General features: G+C 44.2%; 1 pseudogene; it reads right to left on the minus strand.

Moving 5' to 3' along the window:
* The window catches only part of LOC141917620 (ADP-ribosylation factor-like protein 15), a 312,613-nt pseudogene that overhangs the window by 283,287 nt on the left and 9,675 nt on the right, over window positions 1-19,651 (minus strand).

Genomic DNA, 19,651 nt, shown 5'->3' on the forward strand with positions numbered 1-19,651 from the left:
TGGCATCCCATATAACATCTCAAAAGGTGAGAGGCCTGTCTCTGAATTTGGCATAGTCCTAATATGAAGTAAGGCTAAGGGTGAGCATTTAATCCATGAGAATTTGGTTTCTATCATTAATTTAGGTAACTGTTGTTTCAACGTTTGATTCATTCGCTCTACCCGTCTATAACTTTGTGGATGCCATGGAGTGTGATATTCCCAAGTGATGCCCAGAGCTTCTGTAATTAACTTTATAATTTTTGATGTAAAATGAGTACCCTGATCCGAATCAAACACTTTCACAATTCCAAATCATGGTATAATTTGTTCCAATATTATTTTAGCTACTGACTGGGCAGTCGCTCTGGTGGTAGGAAAAGCTTCTACCCAGTGAGTTAATTGATCTACTATTACCAGTAAATATTTGCATCTCCTAACTTTCGGTAGTTCTGTGAAATCTATTTGGATCCTTTCATTCATTGCAGAAATTGTTTTGCTGGTAGAAATACATGACATACGTTCAGTTTTCTCAAACATATTGATTTTAGGGTCATATTCATTAACATTTGTGTCACCAGGTAAAAGATCAGAGTGCCTGCTTTTTATCCATGATGTGCCATTAATGGTACGCACTGAACAGCTATCAAGATCTCTCTTATTGTTTGTGGCTCGAATACTTAATTGGTTTTCATTAATCTCTTCTACACTGTACCTGTCACCCAAAAGTTTCGTTTCAATTCTGGTCTGGTTTGCAGAGTCCTCTGCAATTCTCCTTGTATCCCTATTGTCTAGAAGGATCCACTTCCCATTCACCACAGTGGTCCCCAATTTTTGAATTTCGGTGAACTCCTGAGGGTTATATATCTTTTTCCCATAATCTACTTCTTGTTTCATTACATATAAACAACCTTTGAATTCAATTCAGTTTGTTCTAGATCAGGTCTTATCTTTGTTCGTAATTCTATTACTTCAATGCAATTGTGACTTAATTCATCCCTAGGATCTCCATATAAAAATTGAGTAGGATTTTGAGCACCAGTTACTCTCAGTTCTAATTCTGGTGCTTCCATTAAGACAGTCTCATATTTCAATAGCCGACTATCAGTGAGCCATTTCTCAGCCTTTTGCTGCAGCACCCCACGCACATCATGAGGGGAAAACACTGTGATAATCGCTCCAAAAGTCACCTTTCCTGCCTCTTCAATCAGTAAGGCTGCTGCCACTAAAGACTGTAAGCATGTTGGCCAGCCCCTGCTTAAGGGATCTAATAATTTTGAAAAATATCCAATTGGTCTCTTACTTCCAGCCTAATCTTGGGGCAGAACCCCATAAGCAGTTTGATCCGAGGTAGTTATAAATAATTGAAAAGGCTTTTTAACATCCAACAAACTTAACACTGGAGGCTCAGCCAGTGTTTCTTTTAGTTTCTGAAACTCATTCTCATCTCTTCTAACACGCACCTCCTGCGCTTCTCTTAACAATTCCTGTAGACCCCGCTCTTGCCAATCATCGAATTTTTCTAACTTCTTTCTAATATCTCCCCATAATTTGGTCACGAATTAAGTTTTTAATAAAGCCTCCCCCACCGGGATGCATGCAGGGTCTACTCCCAAATACATTTTTTTTTTTTTTTTTTTCCTCCTCGCTCCCCGCCTTATTCCCCGGCCGGGCTCCTCCAGCAGCGCGCTCAGACCGCAGCGCTCGGCGCAGCCCCCGCGGGGGTGCAGCCGCCGTCGGGCCCCCTCCCTGCGGCACCGCGAGGGGGCCGCGTCCTGGCGCGGGGTCGTGCCGCGGTCCTAGGGGCCGCCCGCCGCCGCCAACGCCTCCCCAAACCTCTGCCCCACTATTTTCTAATTGTTTCTGCTTTTCTCGATTACGGGTTCGGCTGCTGGTGGAGGGGAAGGAGCACTAGGTTTTGGTTCCTCATCCAGCAGTTTAAGATACAACCCCTTTGTTTTCTGTGCATAGGCCTCAATCCATAGGCGGCAATGCCCAGTCAATCCCCAAAACTTTCTTAATTCTTTCTTAGTTCCAGGGAGCGGTAATTATCCCTTGAATCCCTTCGGGATTTATTTTTCGTCTCCCTTCTGTAATTAAATGGCCCAAATACTTAACCTTGTTATAAATTGAGACCACAATGGACTATAATTCACTCTTTATTAATTATAGCAAGTAGAATAAGAGCAAAGACAGCGCTGGACGGCAGGGGAGTCTGCGCTCCGCCAACTGCCGTGCTGAGTAGTTCAAATAGTCCCCTTTTTATACATCTTTACTTCCGTGCTCATGAGGTAGTGGAGGTACTCCGCGCATGCTTCAGTTGTTGTTAGGGGGGTCGTTTCCTGCCTCCTGGTATTTGTTGAGGCTGAAGTAAGAAGTCTTCCCTCTTTGTCTCATAGTTGATCTTTTACTCATATATCCTTATATGGGCTGTCTTGTCCTGTTTCTTGTCGCTTCCTGGAAATCTGGTGGTTATCTTGCATGAGCAGTATCTGGTTCAGTTTGTGTGAGTGATTACAGTTATCTTATCTCACACAGGCGGCGTCCAGTGGTTGTTTGCATGAGTGGTTTCTGTCGTCTAATTTTACATTGAGCTTAACATAAATCTTAATAAACAATACCTTAGTCCACAGTTTCTCACAACCTCATTTTCTATATATTGGATTTGGCCTTTGAGACCCTTAACCCTTGTTTTCCCAGAAAATTAAGGAGTCCATCAGTGGCTACTTTCACCTCAGACCGCTCCTCCCCTGAGAGTAAAAGGTCATCCACATACTGTAGTAACATGTCCCCTTCAGGTGGCTTAAATTGTTCCACAGTTTGTTCCAATATCTGCCCAAATAAATTAGGGGATTCTGTAAATCCTTGAGGTAGAACAGTCCACCTCAACTGTTGTTTGCGCCCTGTCTGGGCGTCTTCCCATTCAAAGGCAAGTAAATCCCTGCTTTCCGGATCCGATGGGTAAGCCCAAAAAGCATCCTTTAAGTCTATAACACTGAACCATCTGTGTCCATGTGGTATTTTACTCATCAGAGTATACGGGTTTGGTACCACAGGATATCTCTTTTTGACTACTTCATTTACCTTTTTTTTTTTTTTTAAGTCTTGTACCAATCGATAAGAACCATCCATTTTTCGAATTGGCAAAATGGGGGTGTTGAAAGGGGACATACAGGGTTCCAGCAGTCCATCCTTGAGCAACCCCTTTGTTTTCTGTCATACTACGTCATGTCCATCTAATAAGGTAATTTTTTTTTAAGGGAGGGGTTTTTAGTCCTCCCCTATTACCCTCTTTGACCCACACGATGGGGTTTATATCTACCTCATCTTTCTCTGTCAGAGTATTCATAGTAATAGTCATACACATTCCTTATAAGTGTGGATTTGTAATCCTAGTCGTATCACCAAATCCCGGCCCAGCAGATTACTGCCTGCCTTTAGGACATATAACAGTTGTCCCACAACTGTCCCTTTTTTTTTTTTTTTTTTAAATACAGAAGCCGTAAACCCTTCCCCTTTTATGCCCATTGGTCTGCTAGTTCCAACCCCAAGGGAATATAATTAAAGAAGTCTTGCTTGCCCCAGTATCACTCCCGGGGTCCCACCCTCCAATTTATCAAGGGCTCTTGGTGGGATCTATAGCTAAAGAGCCCCTGACTCCTCTATTCTATGTCTTCAAAGTTCGTGATTGGAATTACTTTAACTCTGGGCATTCTCTCTCAAAATGCCACAGTCTCCCACAACGATAGCTTCTGGAGGCTTTTCATCCCCAGTTTCTTTCCGTTCCTCCTGTTCCACCTTTAAGGTAAAAAGGTGTTCAGTCCTTTGTTGGACCCAACAGGAGGTGTAGTCAGACCCCTCTTGTGAAAAAGGGGTCTTTGAACTCACATAGAAGTTTAAGTCTTGACATAACCAGTTCTTAGTTGACCCATATTTTGGCCAAAAAGCCTTACGTCCCAAAATGGGCTCCTTTGTCCACACAAAAACACAATAATGTGTCATTTTCTTTTTGTCCTTCCCCTTGTATTCAGAACGTTCCTTCATCATAACAACATTCTCCCCAATGGACTGTACGGGGGAATGTTTTCAGGGACCTTCCCTGAATTCCCGCTAAGCTTAGTCTTGTTGTTCCCCATTTTTTTTTTCCCCAAGACTTCTGGTCGTTTTCCTTGAGGCACAGCAGAGCCGCCACTGCGGACTCCGTCCTCAGCCCGTACTGACGTACAGCTCACTCGCTCCCACCCACCAGAATCTCCCAGACCACCAAGGCAGTACTTAACAGTCCAATTTTCTTACCTTGGTCCGTGCACAAGAGTTGCCTGGTCTAACAGTGCTTTTCAAAGTTCCTCTTTTTTTTTTTTTTTATCCTTTTGCCCCCAGTGGTTCACAAGGCCCGTCTATATTATCAGTCTCAGGATCTCAGTCGGTCCCCGTGGAGTCACCGTCGATGATTCGCGAGACCGTTGAAATCAACAGGGCGCGCCTCCTCGCCCTCAACGGCGGAGACTCCCAGGCGACGACTTTGATCCCGGACGAGCCCCCAAATTGTGAGAAACGCTCAGTTGCCAATTATCAGCGGCTCAGACAGGATGCGGTGTGAAGCACTCTTTATTACGCTCTTGCAAGACCGGGCGCCCCCATCAAGTGGACGCGCCTACCAGCCATCATGCAATGGTTTATATCCCTTTCTCCCAACCGCCAGTTCCCTCCCCTGATTCCTCATTGGCTGAGTACTACAGGGTGTACAGACCTCCCGAACCGCCTACCGATACGCCCCTTCATGTCTGTGTTCATACCTGGCATGTTCATGGAAATGAACCTTGGCTTTCTCCAGGGCGGAGAAGTTAATATGCATGAGCTCATCACGCAAGCGTACTAAGATGGAAAAGTTCGCCCCAAGTCTTTCGGTATCTGCATCCGTCTAAAGCCAGTTCCAAGTACTGGGTCATCACAGTTGACAAAAAGATCACTTGCCTTCTAGCCCTAGGCCAGGGATTTCAATGGTTGTGAATTGCTCTTGTTGATTGCTTTGGTGAATCGCTCCTGCCCTTCCCATCAGGCTTATTATGCGAAAACAACATTCTTTCCCTTACACTCTGCAGTCTGAGAAATGACATTAAGGAGGTACACCAGATACTTATCAGCCTTCTGCTCCTCCCGCTTTTTACTTTTTGTTCTTTCTAGTCAGCATTTGTTCAATTTTTCTCAACTTTATCTGCTGTGGTGAAACATGGGTTTTAAATTCCAGCCACACTGGAATTTTTAAATTTACCATTTTTAAGTTTAAAACAACTAACAGTTTGGTATGATGAGATTTAGACGCTGCATGTTTTTATAATCAAATGAATAAACTCTATACCCCCAAGTTCTTTTATGTTCAAGATGGCATTCTGGAATGGCACTGCTTTTATGCTAAAACCTAAACAGAGAAATAAAGAGTAATAGTTAGTTATTTGATAAAGAGGCCATTTGAAATCAATTGCATACATTCAGAAAAGACTACTTTTTTCACCAAGAACCAGGATTTTGAATGTGAAATTCTGTTTCAATATGATGTTTATGAATATCAGTTATAAGATTGGGGGGGGGGGGGGAATTGGTATGAGCGATGAAATTTACAAAGATACTATTAAATAGCTGGCATACATTAAATTCAGAACAAAACTTCCATCCAGGCCATCTACCATTTAGTAAGGAGTTAGTACAGAATATACCTTTATAAAATGATCTTTTAACGCATCTGGAACTAAAGTTTAGATTTCAGATTACCAGTAACATTAAGTGATCCTTCTGCAATTTTTAGGAGATGTGGAAGAGAACATGCAATTCGAATCACTGATTTCTTACATTTAAACTTCACAGGCTTTCGTTACACCTAGAGTATTAATCCTGTCTATAAATGTTATTAACAGAAAGATCCTTTTACAGACCTGAGTGTTATGTATTAAAATGGTTACAAGCACACTAGAAGCATCTATGAATCCTCTATTAGCCTATTATATGTTTAAAACTAAAAAACTTCATTAAAGTTTGTTTTCCCTTAACTGGAAATTCAGACGGCCAAGAGAAAGGGAATATGAAAGGCTTCCAGCAATCCCTCAGTATACTACATACTAGATTCTGCATGTTCAGTGCATGCATGCATGCAAGTATATATAATACTTTATATAGGAAAAATTACATCTGCTCTTTCTCCTCCTAGAAAGGAGCAAAAACTGGAATGGACCTGAGTGGCATTGATGAGAAAAGCAAAATACAGGTTATAATTTGAAAACTGCATAGAGAAGTTGTCACATTGTGTTCTTGGATTCTCAAACATATTTTCTAATATAGCACAGACATGGTACATATGGGTAGATTTTTTTTTTTTATAAGCTGAATAGCCTAGATATGCATAATTTTGATTGGATGCTGCCCAGAGTCCATTTTCATTCTTCAAGTTGCCTAATTAAATGATGGTATTTTGTTTCAACTATCTAGAAACATGTAAGAAATGTAATTTTAAAATAAATCATATTTTCATTATTTCCTTTGATAGATCTATACTGCTATATTACATTGTTGTTAGTATTGCTTTCAGACTCCAGGTGAACTTGCACTAATTTCAGGTGAACTCTAAAGATAAAGGGGGGAAGAAGAGGATTAAAAAAAAAAGAAAGAAAAAGAAAAGACTGAATTACTCAAATCAACAATTTCCCTCTAACCATTTGAGTTATGCATTAACATGTGAATCTGACACAATGAAATGTCAGATCTCTTTAACATTCCTAATAACACCCCTAGGAAGGCAATGGGTTAATTGTTCATTGCAGAAAAAAACCCCAGTATTTTCTTGTACCTGTTTTACTTTGTTTACTTACAGTTGTATTAAATAACCTTGTGATCTTGTATTTAAACAAGGATACACTGAAAACTAGTTAGGGTTCTTAAGGGACAATCATAAAATTCAAGTCCATGAACCACAGCTACAATATAAAGCCATGTGCTGGTTTTGGCTGGGATAGAGTTAATTTTCTTCACAGTAGCTAGTATGGGGCTATGATTTGGATTTGTGCTGGAAACAGTGTTGATAATACAGGGATGTTTTAGTTCTTGCTGAGCAGCGCTTACACAGAGTCAAGGCCTTTTCTGCTCCTCACCCCACCCCACCCCACCCCACCAGCGAGTGGGCTGGGGGTGCACAAGAAGTTGGGAGGAGACACAGCTGGGACAGCTGACCCCCACTGACCAAAGGGATATTTCATGCCATAGGACATCATACTCAGCATGTAAAGCTGGGGGAAGAAGGAGGAAGGGGGGACGTTTGGAGTGATGGTGCTTGTCTCCCCAAGTAGCCCTTATGTGTGATGGAGCCCTGCTTTCCTGGAGATGGCTGAGCACCTGCCTGCCCATGGGAAGGAGTGACTGAATTCCTTGTTTTGCTTTGCTTGCGTGCGCAGCTTTTGCTTTTCCTATGAAACTGTCTTTATCTCAACCCGTGGGTTTTCTCACTTTTACCCTTCTGATTCTTTCCCCCATCCCACTCTGGGGCGTGAGTGAGCAGTTGTGTGGGGCTTAGTTGCTGGCTGGGTTGAACCATGACACTATGAAACCCATTAATCCTCAAACCTGAACTCCTTGTATTACTTCTAGATCAACTAACTTCAGCACAGCTGTTTGCTATGATGTTTTACAGAGAGAACTAATTCTGTTTCTGGTTTAACAATAAGGAAGCTGCCATTTAAAACCTGGAAATCTGTATATAGGGTTGAGTCAATATATGTGATTTTTATGGAATGTAATGCTGTTTCTGTATACAGGTAAAAACTGGTAAATTTGAAGAAACTGTAAACTTGATTCACATTCTGCTTGCATGCCACCAAAGGCTAAGGACTGGTTGTTAGCACTAGGGCTCTTGTCCTGAATCAATTGACAATCTACCTGGTTGGATTTATAGTCTAGTACAACTATCTCCTATTTGGTTAAGCTTTTTAGGAAGAGGCAAGACCCGTAGGGCTTTCAGTGAGAGTATGGGGTTTTCTGCTTATATATTAGAGAGGGTGAGGTTAATTCACTTCTTATGCATAAGCATTAATATGGTTACGGTGATTAGACTATAAATGACTGGTGTGTGTTCAGATGTGTTGCTTCATGTAAAATGAATTAAAGTTTATTGACTTGTTGCATTTGAAGGAGTAAACAAAGTACAGATTTCAATCCAATTAGGGTGGCCACTTTTCTACTTAGTGCTCTTTGCAAGTTTCTGTTCAGACTAATCTGCAGTCTAGAAAGTTTCTCTTCTGTCTCATTTGTTTGCTTTGGAGTTTATCCAAAAGGAACTTACTTAAGTAGTTTCTCATAAGTTTTAGAAATCCACATACCAGTTGAAAAAAAACTTGCTTATATTAACCTAGGCACATCATTTGTAATAGAATTCTGTATCCTGTTAGTCTGGCTTATGTTCACTTAAATGAAATATAATGCCTATTTTAAATTTTCAGATGCCTTCAGTAACCATAGAATGGGCAGTAAGAAATGGACATCGCCATCAGAATGCCAAAATATATTGTGAAAACATGAATATTTCCAGGAGACAGGTTTTTCTTAAAGAACAAGTAGCTGCATATTTTGAAGGACAACTTGAGTTAGATGGTCCTCAAAATTCCAAATTATGCTTGGATGCAGCTTTAAATAAAGCTGTGTTGGTCTCTAATAAATTCAAAAAGGTTGTTAGATTAAACCAGGTAATAAAAATGGGTATTTTAACACATATGAAACGGATAGCTCTGGGATACTTACAAGTTAAGCATCTTTTTGTTGATCTTATTGGAAACTATGAAGTTGATGTCATATGCAGGTTCTGACTGTGATAGGAAAATTTTCAGCTACACATTATTGGGTATACACAAACGTAAGTGGTTTTCTAATGAGCGATCTTGCATTAATCTTTGAAGTCATGCTCCAGATGTTACTTGATCTTCAGACAGTTCTTGCTATCTTTTGTAACTTAATGTTATGAGCTGAAGAGACTCAAATAGCAATACTTATCAAAGAAAATGATGTTTCGGTGCTGTCACTTTTAAAATTGCAGAGCTGAGCTACATCAAATCCAGCTGGTTCTGTATGTTTAAGAGAGACTGCAGCTGGTTTAGCCATAATCTCCTCACTTGAGAATGCCTATATATAGTCTCTGAGCAGCAGTTCCAAACTGGTTTATGTGGTGGAATTAATGTTTGAGTGCTGCATTTTGCAGTTAATGTTAATTCCCTTGTTTAAAACAAATCCCAACAACCAACCAGAAGTGCAATGAAGTTCAAGAGCAAAGAGCAGAAGCAGCAGCTTCTTGTACTTGGTCAGCCAGTAATACTGATAAATGAAATTAAAAGGAATTATGTATGGACCAGAAAGGTCCTATGCTAGCAGGTAAATACGAGCTTTCTTTTGAGTGTCTGTATCTGGAATACCTTCTGTGCTGTAAAAATGCTTAGGACTAATTTTGGCTACTTATCCAGGGTCCTAGAATATAGTATGGAATAAAATTGGTCAGCTTTAATAGTTTATGTCCTTAAGCTTCAGTAACCATAGAATGGGCAGTAAGAAATGGACAGTGCCATCAGAATGCCAAAATATATTGTGAAAACATGAATATTTCCAAGAGAAACACCTGCCTGCCAATGGGAAATAGTGAATGAATTCTCTATTTTTCTTTACTTATTAAACTGTTTTTAACTCAGCCCATGAGTTTTCTCACTTTTACTGTTCTGATTCTCTCCCCTATCCCACCATGTGGGGAGTGAGCGAGCGACTGTGTGGTACTTAGTTGCCGGCTGAGGTTAAACCACAACAAGCCCTATAACTATATACACAAGTGTCCTGGTTTCAACCAGGATGGAGTTAATTTTCATTGGAGTATTTCATACCATGTGATGTCGTGCCCAGGGATTTAAGTGGGCGGGCTCTCTCCCTTGCTCTCTCGCACACTCGCCCCTCTGCTCGTCTGGCAGTATTGTTGCTGTGGGGTTGGTCGCAGCGCTCGGTAAGCCACTACTGCGTTTTACCCGTTTTCTTTTTGAACTCACTATTGTTACTGTTGTTCTCTTGTTATATTTAGTAAATTCTTTCTTTTTATTCAACCCACAAATTCTCTTCTTTTGTTCCTCTCCTATCTTACCAGAGGGGGAGGGGGAGGTGAAGGGCCGGCCACATGGCATCTGGCTGCCAGCTGAGTTCAAACCTCCACAGTTTTTGGCGCCCAACGTGGGGCACGGAAAATGTGGATTGCTTGGCTCCTTAAGATCTTATCACCTCATATGCAATACGTGTTTCCCATGCTGTTGCTCACCTTCCGTGAGAGGTGGGTTAAGGTTTTGTTTCTGTTGTACTATGTGATGCTCATCTATGATAACGTGCAGTCATCGGCCCTGGGGCTATTTACAGCTGTGTTTGAGAAATTTGGGGGGTTCAAATATCTGTGGAATGTTGACCTAACCATGGTTACCGTGCTGTTAGGAGTTAGTGTTTTCCTGCATGTGGTTCAGGTTTTGTTTATGGTTAAGCTACTATTTAAGAGTAACCAAGCAACAGAGACTGCAGCCACTACAAGCCCGACCACAGGCGCTGCAGCTGAACCAGAGAACCAACCCACAACAGTGTCAGTTGCTCCCAGACAGAAGAAGAAATACACAAAAAAATCCCCTCGCAGTGTACAGGGTGATGATGAACCAGGCCCACCACGAGAACAGGAGGAGGCAGAGCCAGTGATAGTCACCCAATCCTTGTCCTTGAGTGAGTTGCGAGACACAAGAAAAGATTCCAGCTGCCATCCAGGTGAGCAACTCGTTACCTGGCTGCTGCGGTGCTGGGATAGCGAGGCCAGTGGCATGGAACTAGAGGGCAGGGAGGTGAGGCAGCTGGGATCCCTGTGTAGGGAAGGGGGCATTGACAAAGCCATTGGAAAGGAGACACAAAATCTCAGTCTCTGGAAGCGACTTCTATCAAGTGTGAGGGAGAGGTATCCCGTCAAGGACGACTTGACATGTCGACCAAGAAAGTGGACCACTATGGAAAGAGGCATTCAATACTTGAGGGAGCTAGCTGTGCGGGAGGCAGTTTACTATGACCCAGATAATGCACGGCTACCCACAGATGCATATGAAGTCTGATGCACCCGACCCATGTGGAGGACTTTTGTACGGAGCACACCCTCATCATATGCCAGTGCATTAGCGCTAATGGAATGGAAAGATGAAGAGGGACCAACAGTGGATGAACTGGCTCACCGACTACGACAATATGAAGAAAATGTCTCTTCCCCCATGATCGTGGCTGTGAACAAATTATCTCAAGATGTCCAGCAACTTAAAGAGGAAATGTCCTACTCCCCACCTGCACGGACCAGTGTCCTGGTTCAGCTAGGATAGGGTTAAGTTTCCCCAGCAGTGGGGGGGAAGCTCTAGCTGGGTTATTCAATACCATGCTGACGTCACCTCCGTGCACCGAAGCGCGGGAGCGCAGGGAGAATCGGTGAATGCGTGTTTTGTGCGATCGGTCTCCTCACTGCTGTATCGGTACATATCTTGCTCTGTTCATTGTTATTACTGTTATTGTTATAGTTGTTGTTTGTTTTGTTGCTGTTGCACTGTTGTATTAAACCTCTCCTTATCTCAGCCCTGGGGCTTTGTGTTTCACTCCCTTTGTGGGGGAGGGGCAGCAGCCACGTGGTCTCAGACCCCGGCAGGGCCTAAACCACCACAACCAGAATCTCGGCTATTAGGAGCAGTCGTTTCTCTACTTGAGAGAACCGGTACACACCACGGGGGAAGCTGTGGCATTGCCTGCGTGACCATGGAGAAGACATGAAAAAATGAGATGGAAAACCTACCTACCTCCTAGAAAAGCGAGTATGTGAGCTGGAAGGAAGAACAAGTACAGGACGTGGTCCTTTCAGGAGAAATGCTGCTCCCGTTTCCAGTAATCAAGTGCCCAAACAGAGCAGAAAGGTCAACTTTGCTCATGATCCTATGAGAAGAACTCCTGACTTGTATTCACAAGAAGTGAGTGATCAAGATGAGGCTGAAACCCGTGCACACCACACTAACCCATTTGTCGTTAGTGAGTATTATGACCAACATTAGAGGGGTCCTGCCTCCAGCCAGGCGGAGGACAGGGACAACCAAGTTTCCTGGACTGTGTGGATTCGATGGCCTGGCACATCTGACCCCCAGCAGTATAAGGCTCTAGTGGACACTGGTGCGCAATGCACCCTAATGCCATCAAATTTTAAAGGGGCAGAACCCATTTGTATTTCAGGAGTGACAGGGGGGTCGCAACAGTTGACTGTATTGGAGGCCGAGGTGAGCCTAAGTGGAAAAGAGTGGGAAAAACACCCCATTGTGACTGGCCCAGATGCTCCATGTATTCTTGGCATAGATTATCTCAGGAGAGGGTATTTTAAGGACCCAAAAGGGTATCGGTGGGCTTTTGGTATAGCTGCCTTGGAAACAGAAGGAATTAAACAGCTGTCTGTGTTACCTGGTCTCTCAGAGGATCCTGCTGTTGTGGGATTGCTGAGGGTCAAAGAACAACGGGTGCCAACTGCCACTACAACCGTGCACCGACGGCAATACCGCACCAATTGAGACTCTCTAATCCCTATCCATAGACTGATTTGTCAGCTAGAGAGCCAAGGAGTCATCAGCAAGAGGCACTCCCCCTTTAACAGCCCCATATGGCCAGTGCGAAAGTCTAATGGAGAGTGGAGATCGACAGTGGACTATCGTGGCCTGAATGAAGTCACGCCACCGCTGAGTGCTGCCGTGCCAGACATGTTGGAACTGCAATATGAACTAGAGTCGAAGGCAGCCAAGTGGTACGCCACGATTGATATTGCCAACGCATTTTTCTCCATCCCTCTGGCAGCAGAATGCAGGCCACAGTTTGCTTTTACCTGGAGGGGTGTCCAATACACCTGGAATCGGGTGCCCCAGGGGTGGAAACACAGCCCCACCATTTGCCATGGACTGATCCATGCTGCACTGGAACAGGGTGAAGCCCCAGAACATGTACAGTACATTGATGACATCATTATATGGGGTGATACAGCAGAAGAAGTGTTTGAGAAAGGGGAGAAAATAATCCAAAGCCTTCTGAGAGCCAGGTTTGCCATAAAGCGTAGTAAAGTCAAGGGACCTGCACAGGAGATTCAGGTTTTAGGAGTAAAATGGCAAGATGGACGTGGTCAGATTCCAATGGAGGTGATTAATAAAATAACAGCTATGTCCCCACCAACTAACAGAAAGGAAACGCAAGCTTTCTTGGGTGTTGTGGGTTTCTGGAGACTGCACATTCCAAATTACAGTCAGATTGTCAGCCCTCTCTCTCAAGTGACTCGGAAAAAGAATGATTTTGTATGGGGCCCGGAGCAGTGAAAAGCTTTTGAGCAAATTAAGCTGGAAATAGTTCATGCAGTAGCCCTTGGGCCAGTTTGGACAGGGCAAGATGTTAAAAATGTGCTCTACAGTGCAGCCAGGAAGAATGGCCCTACCTGGAGTCTCTGGCCGAGAGCACCAGGGGAGACTTGGGGTTGACCCCTGGGGTTTTAGAGTCGGGGATACAGAGGATCAGAAGACCGTTATACTCCAACCGAAAAGGAGATACTGGCAGCATATGAAGGGGTCCGAGCTGCTTCAGAGGTGATCGGGACTGAAGCACAGCTCCTCCTGGCTCCCCGACTGCCAGTGCTGGGCTGGATGTTCAAAGGGAGTGTCCCCTCTACATGCCATGCAACTGATGCCACGTGGAGTAAATGGATCGCATTAATCACACAATGGGCTTGAATAGGGACCCCCAGTCATCCAGGAATATTGGAAGTGATCACAAATTGGCCAGAAGGCAAAGATTTTGGAATGGCACCAGAAGAAGAGGTAGCACGTGCTGAAGAGGCCCCACCATATAATAAACTACTGGATAATGAGAAGCGATATGCCCTGTTTACCGATGGTTCCTGTCGCGTTGTAGGGAAACATCGAAGGTGGAAGGCAGCTGTGTGGAGCCCCACACGACTGGTTTCTGAAGCTGCTGAAGGAGAAGGTGAATTGAGTCAGTTCGCAGAGGTGAAAGCCATCCAGCTGGCCTTGGATATCGCTGAGCGAGAAAGGTGGCCAGTGCTCTACCTCTATACTGACTCATGGATGGTGGCAAATGCGCTGTGGGGGTGGTTACAGCAGTGGAAACAGAGCAACTGGCAGCGCAGAGGCAAACCCGTCTGGGCTGCTGAATTATGGCAAGATATTGCTGCTCAGGTCGAGAATCTGGTTGTGAAAGTACACCATGTAGACGCTCACGTACCCAAGAGCCGGGCCACTGAAGAACATCGGAACAACCAACAGGCGGATCAGGCTGCCAAGATCAAGGTGGCTCAAGTAGATCTGGACTGGCAACATAAGGGTGAACAATTTATGGCTCGCTGGGCCCATGACTCCTCAGGCCATCAGGGAAGAGATGCAACATACAGATGGGCTTGTGACCAAGGGGTGGACTTAACCATGGATGTTATTGCACAGGTAATCCATGAATGTGAGACACGTGCTACGATGAAGCAAGCCAAATGGTTAAAACCCATTTGGTATGGAGGACTGTCGGGGGAGGCAGCGGGTCTGCCTCTAGTCTAACTGAAGAAGAATTTAACCTTGACGAGATTCCAGTGTATCCATGAGAGGCCAGAAAGTCCCGAGAAGTGCCATGGAAACAAGATTAGAGAACTAAGTTAAGAACTGTCCTGACGATTCAGGCGAGAAACTATCACCCAATCGTGAACTGTAAGTTACTAAAGTAAACCAATCCTGTATGAACACCTACTTTGAAGAGGGTTATAAAAAGGCTTGTTAGAACAATAAAGGGGCTTTTGCAGCCATTTTGGTCATTTTCGCACAATCTGATGTTTGTCGTGTCCGTCTCTACTGCGACAGAGGACAATGGTCAAAGTATAAATATGGGGAGGCATGGCAGATTGATTGTATCACACTCCCACAAACTTGGCATGGCAAACACTATGTACTTACAGTGGTGGAAGCAGCCACGGGTTGCTTGGAAACTTATGCCATGTCTCATGCCACTGCCCGGAACACCATTTTAGGCCTTGAGAAGAAAGTCTTATGGCGGCATGGCATGCCAGAAGGGATTTGAGTCAGATAATGGGACACATTTCCGAAACAACCTCATAGACACTTGGGCCAAAGAACATGGCATTGAGTGGATATATCACATTCCCTACCATGAACCAGCCTCTGGGAAAATTGAGCGATACAATGGATTGCTGAAAACGACACTGAGAGCAATGGGTGGTGGAACTTTCAAACACTGGGACGTGCATTTAGCAAAAGCCACCTGGTTAGTCAATACCAGAGGATCTGCCAAGCAAGCTGGCCCTGCTCAATCAAACCTCCTACATACCGTGGATGGGGATAAAGCCCCCGTAGTGCGCATTAGGAATATGTTGGGGAAGACCGTCTGGGTTACTCCTGCATTGGGTAAAGGTAAACCCATGTGTGGGATTACTTTTGCCCAAGGACCTGGGTGCACTTGGTGGGTAATGCAGAAGGATGGAGAGGTCCGATGTGTGCCTCAGGGAGATTTGATTTTAGGTGAGAATAGCCAATGAACTGGACTGTCAAATAACCCTGTTATGGCAATTGATGCCTTGCAACATCCCCGTGCCACTTCCAAAGCCTCCTGCTCCACCGACTGAGCCAACTCCGCCTCATTCCTCAGCTTTATAGACTGTCATAACAGATGTAACCCGAAGTTATGGACTAAAGGAACTCGGCAAACATTGTGGAAGGATGGTCCATAGACTAAGGGAATGATATCTGTGAGACCCGGGAAAAAAAGGGGGTGGTAATTCCTTAAGATGTATTTGGAAAAATGAGTATAACCTCAATGGTTTGGAATAAGGGGTGGAGACTGTTTCAACCAGGATGGAGTTAATTTTCATTGGAGTATTTCATACCATGTGATGTTGTGCCCAGGGATTTAAGTGGGCGGGCTCTCTCCCTTGCTCTCTCGCACACATGCCATCTGCTCGTCAGGCGGTATTGTTGCTGGGGGGGGGGGGGGGGCGGTCGCCGGGCTCGGTAACCCACTGTTGCATTTTACCCATTTTTTTTTGAACTCAGTATTGTTACTGTTGTTCTCTTGTTATATTTAGTAAATTCTTTCTTTTTATTCAACCCATGAATTATCTTCTTTTGTCCCTCCCCTATCTTACCAGAGGGGGGAGGGGGAGGTGATCGGCCAGCCACGTGGCGTCTGGCTGCCAGCTGAGTTCAAACCTCCACAACAAGTTACAGAACACTCACTATCTGCTCCCCCACCAAATCAATCTTACTAAATCATTTTAGCCACAGAACCAGATTTCTTCCATTTCTATGACTTAATTTGTCCTCTTTCTGAACTTTGCACCCAAGTATTCCTTTTTCCTCACTCTACAAGTTTGGTTTTGTTTTTTTCTGTTTTTTTTATTTTTAATCAAAATATCCTTTTCCATATTAGGCATTCTGGTTCATCTATATCAGCATGCATATATAAATTCAGAGAATCACAGAATCACAGAATCATCCAGGTTGCAAAAGACATTGAGGATCATCTAGTCCAACCATTAACCTAACACTGACAGTTCCCAACTACATCATATCCCTCAGCGCTATGTCGACCCTGCTCTTAAACACCTCCAGGGATGGGGACTCCACCACTGTCCTGGGCAGCCCATTCCAATGCCCAAAACCCCCTTCTGGAAAGAAATACTTCCTAATATCTAGTCTAAACCTTCCCTGGCGCAATTTGAGGCCATTCCCTCTTGTCCTATCGCTTATTACTTGGTTCAAGAGACTCATCCCCAGCTCTCTGCAACCTCCTTTCAGGTAGTTGTAGAGAGCGATGAGGTCTCCCCTCAGCCTCCTCTTCTCCAGACTAAACAACCCCAGTTCCCTCAGCCGCTCCTCGTACGACATGTGCTCCAGAACCTGCACCAGCTTCGTTGCCCTTCTTTGGACATGCTCGAGTAATTCAATGTCCTTTTTGTAGTGAGGGGCCCAAAACTGAACACAGTAATTGAGGTGCAGCCTCACCAGGGCCGAGTACAGGGGTAAGATCCCTTCCCTGTCCCTGCTGGCCACGCTATTTCTGATGCAAGCCAGGATGCCATTGGCCTTCTTGGCCACCTGGGCACACTGCTGGCTCCTGTTCAGCCGGCTGTCAATCAACCCCCCCAGGTCCCTCTCTGACTGGCAGCTCTCCAGCCACTCCTCCCCAAGCCTGTAGCGCTGCTGGGGGTTGTTGTGGCCCAAGTGCAGCACCTGGCATTTGGCCTTATTGAACCTCCTCCAGTTGGCCTCAGCCCATCGCTCCAGCCTGGCCAGGTCTCTCTGCAGAGCCTCCCTACCCTCGAGCAGATCAACACTCCCACCCAACTTGGTGTCGTCTGCAAACTGACTGAGGGTGCACTCGATCCCCTCATCTAGATCATCAATAAAGATGTTAAACAGGAGTGGCCCCAAAACCGAGCTCTGGGGGACACCACTCGTGACCGGCCACCAACCAGATTTAACTCCGTTCACCACAACTCTTTGGGCCCGGCCATCCAGCCAGTTTTTTACCCAGCAAAGCGTGCGATCATCCAAGCCGCGAGCAGCCAGTTTCGCCAAGAGAATGCTGTGGGAAACGGTGTCAAAGGCCTTACTAAAGTCAAGGTAGACAAGGTCCACAGCCTTTCCCTCATCCAATAAGCAGGTCGCCCTGTCGTAGAAGGAGGTCAGGTTTGTCAAGCAGGACATAAACCCATGCTGACTGGGCCTGATCATCTGGTTGTCCCGCATGTGTTGTAAGATGGTACTCGGGATGAGCTGCTCCATCAGCTTCCCGGGCACCGAAGTCAAACTGACAGGCCTGTAATTTCCCAGATCATCCTTCTGACCCTTCTAATTGATGGGCGTCACATTGGCCAATTTCCCATCTGTCGGGACCTCCCCGGTCAGCCAGGACTGCTGGTAAATGATGGAAAGCAGCTTGGCAAGCACCCCAGCCAGCTCCTTCAGCACCCTCGGGTGTATCCCATTCGGTCCCATAGACTTGTGTGTGTCTATGTGATGCAGTAGGTCACTGACTATCTCCTCCTGGAATGCGGGGGGGTTGTTCTCCCAGTCTCTGTCTTCTGGCTGAGGAGGCTGGATTCCCTCATCCATATTCTTTGAACTTAAGATACCTTTTAGCTGTGGTTGTTGTGTCCGCTTTTTTATGAATCTTCTCAATGCCACTAGAGCTTTTTGTAAATTGAAACTCTGATCTCAGTCTGCTCCTATTACATAAACAAATGTCTTTGCCAATGTAAAAGAAAGTAGTATCACCAGAAATAAATATTTCCATAATATTTATTCTTTTGATTGCTAGCATATACCACAAGTCAGTGATCAAGTATGAGAAGAAATAAATCCTGATGTAAGTTTCAGAGCATCACTGTCCCATTCTATTTCATATCACATTCTCCTTTTTTCTGTCTGTATAACAAGACTGCTTAAAAACCAAAAGAGAAGAATCAATCCTTTTAAGGTCTGTCTACAGTAAACTGTGAATGTCCATTTCCAAAGATTCTACTTACACCAGAATGTATGTTCTGACTTTCGACATATTTTAAATTGTATATTTTCATGGATATTCCCCAGTGTATGACCAAACACTGAAAGAGTAAGTAGTGGTAGCTTCAAAGCAATCCATTAGGTACTTTCAAATGCAAGATAACTAAACTGAAGTTCTCTACCACCTTTGCTATGCATTTCAGAGTTACCTTTGGGCAACATTACAGCACACCATGGAATAAAGGAAGCATCCTACCTGTGGTAGACACTATATTCTCCAGGCTTTCACTGCAAAGTTGTGACAGAAGACTTGTCTTGCCAGAACCAGTGAGGCCTATGCAAACCAAGTCATATTCAGGACATGGTGGTGGCAGTCCCTTGCAGCAAAGTGCTCTAAAACACTGCTGGGGGCGGGGAGGAAGGAAGAAGTTACTTTTTTGTAAATGTTTCTTCAACAAGGTACTAAAATTCAAGTTTATAAATTTAAAGGTGCTAGAGAGAAGCAGATTATTATTCCAACTTACTATTTTGGCAAAATCAGTAATTAACCAATGAGATCAGCTCAACTAAAATCTCTAAGAGCTTTGTAAGAAAACATAAAATATACCCATTAACTTTTCACCTAAACCTCATAGAGCTGGACTGAGGAAAGTGACTTCCATTTCCTGAAGAGCATGAACAGTGCACATACAGCAAGATAGGCACGTGCTCTACTCAACTCTGCAGTTGGGTATGCATGACTGCTTCTTGTGCTAATTTCATGCAATACCTGATGTGAACATCAGAGCAGCTCCTGCGCAGCTGTTGGCCAGGCTCTCCCTACCTTACAATATCAGCTGTTAGAGTACAGCTTTTAAAGAAATAAATTTTACTAGACATAGCTCTAGTCATAAAAATGCAGATCTCTCATTTTCCCTGGAGAAGTATGAATTAATGACAATATAAAGAATAAAAATCACTTACATAAAGCCTACTTCAGAGTTCTGCTTACGTCTCTTAAACAGTATTGCCAAATTAGGCCAAGATGATCGAAAAGGTCCCTTAAGCCCTTTGTAAGGTTCATCAGA

Source organism: Strix aluco, chromosome W (genome assembly GCF_031877795.1).
Source record: "Strix aluco isolate bStrAlu1 chromosome W, bStrAlu1.hap1, whole genome shotgun sequence".
Lineage (NCBI taxonomy): Eukaryota > Metazoa > Chordata > Aves > Strigiformes > Strigidae > Strix > Strix aluco.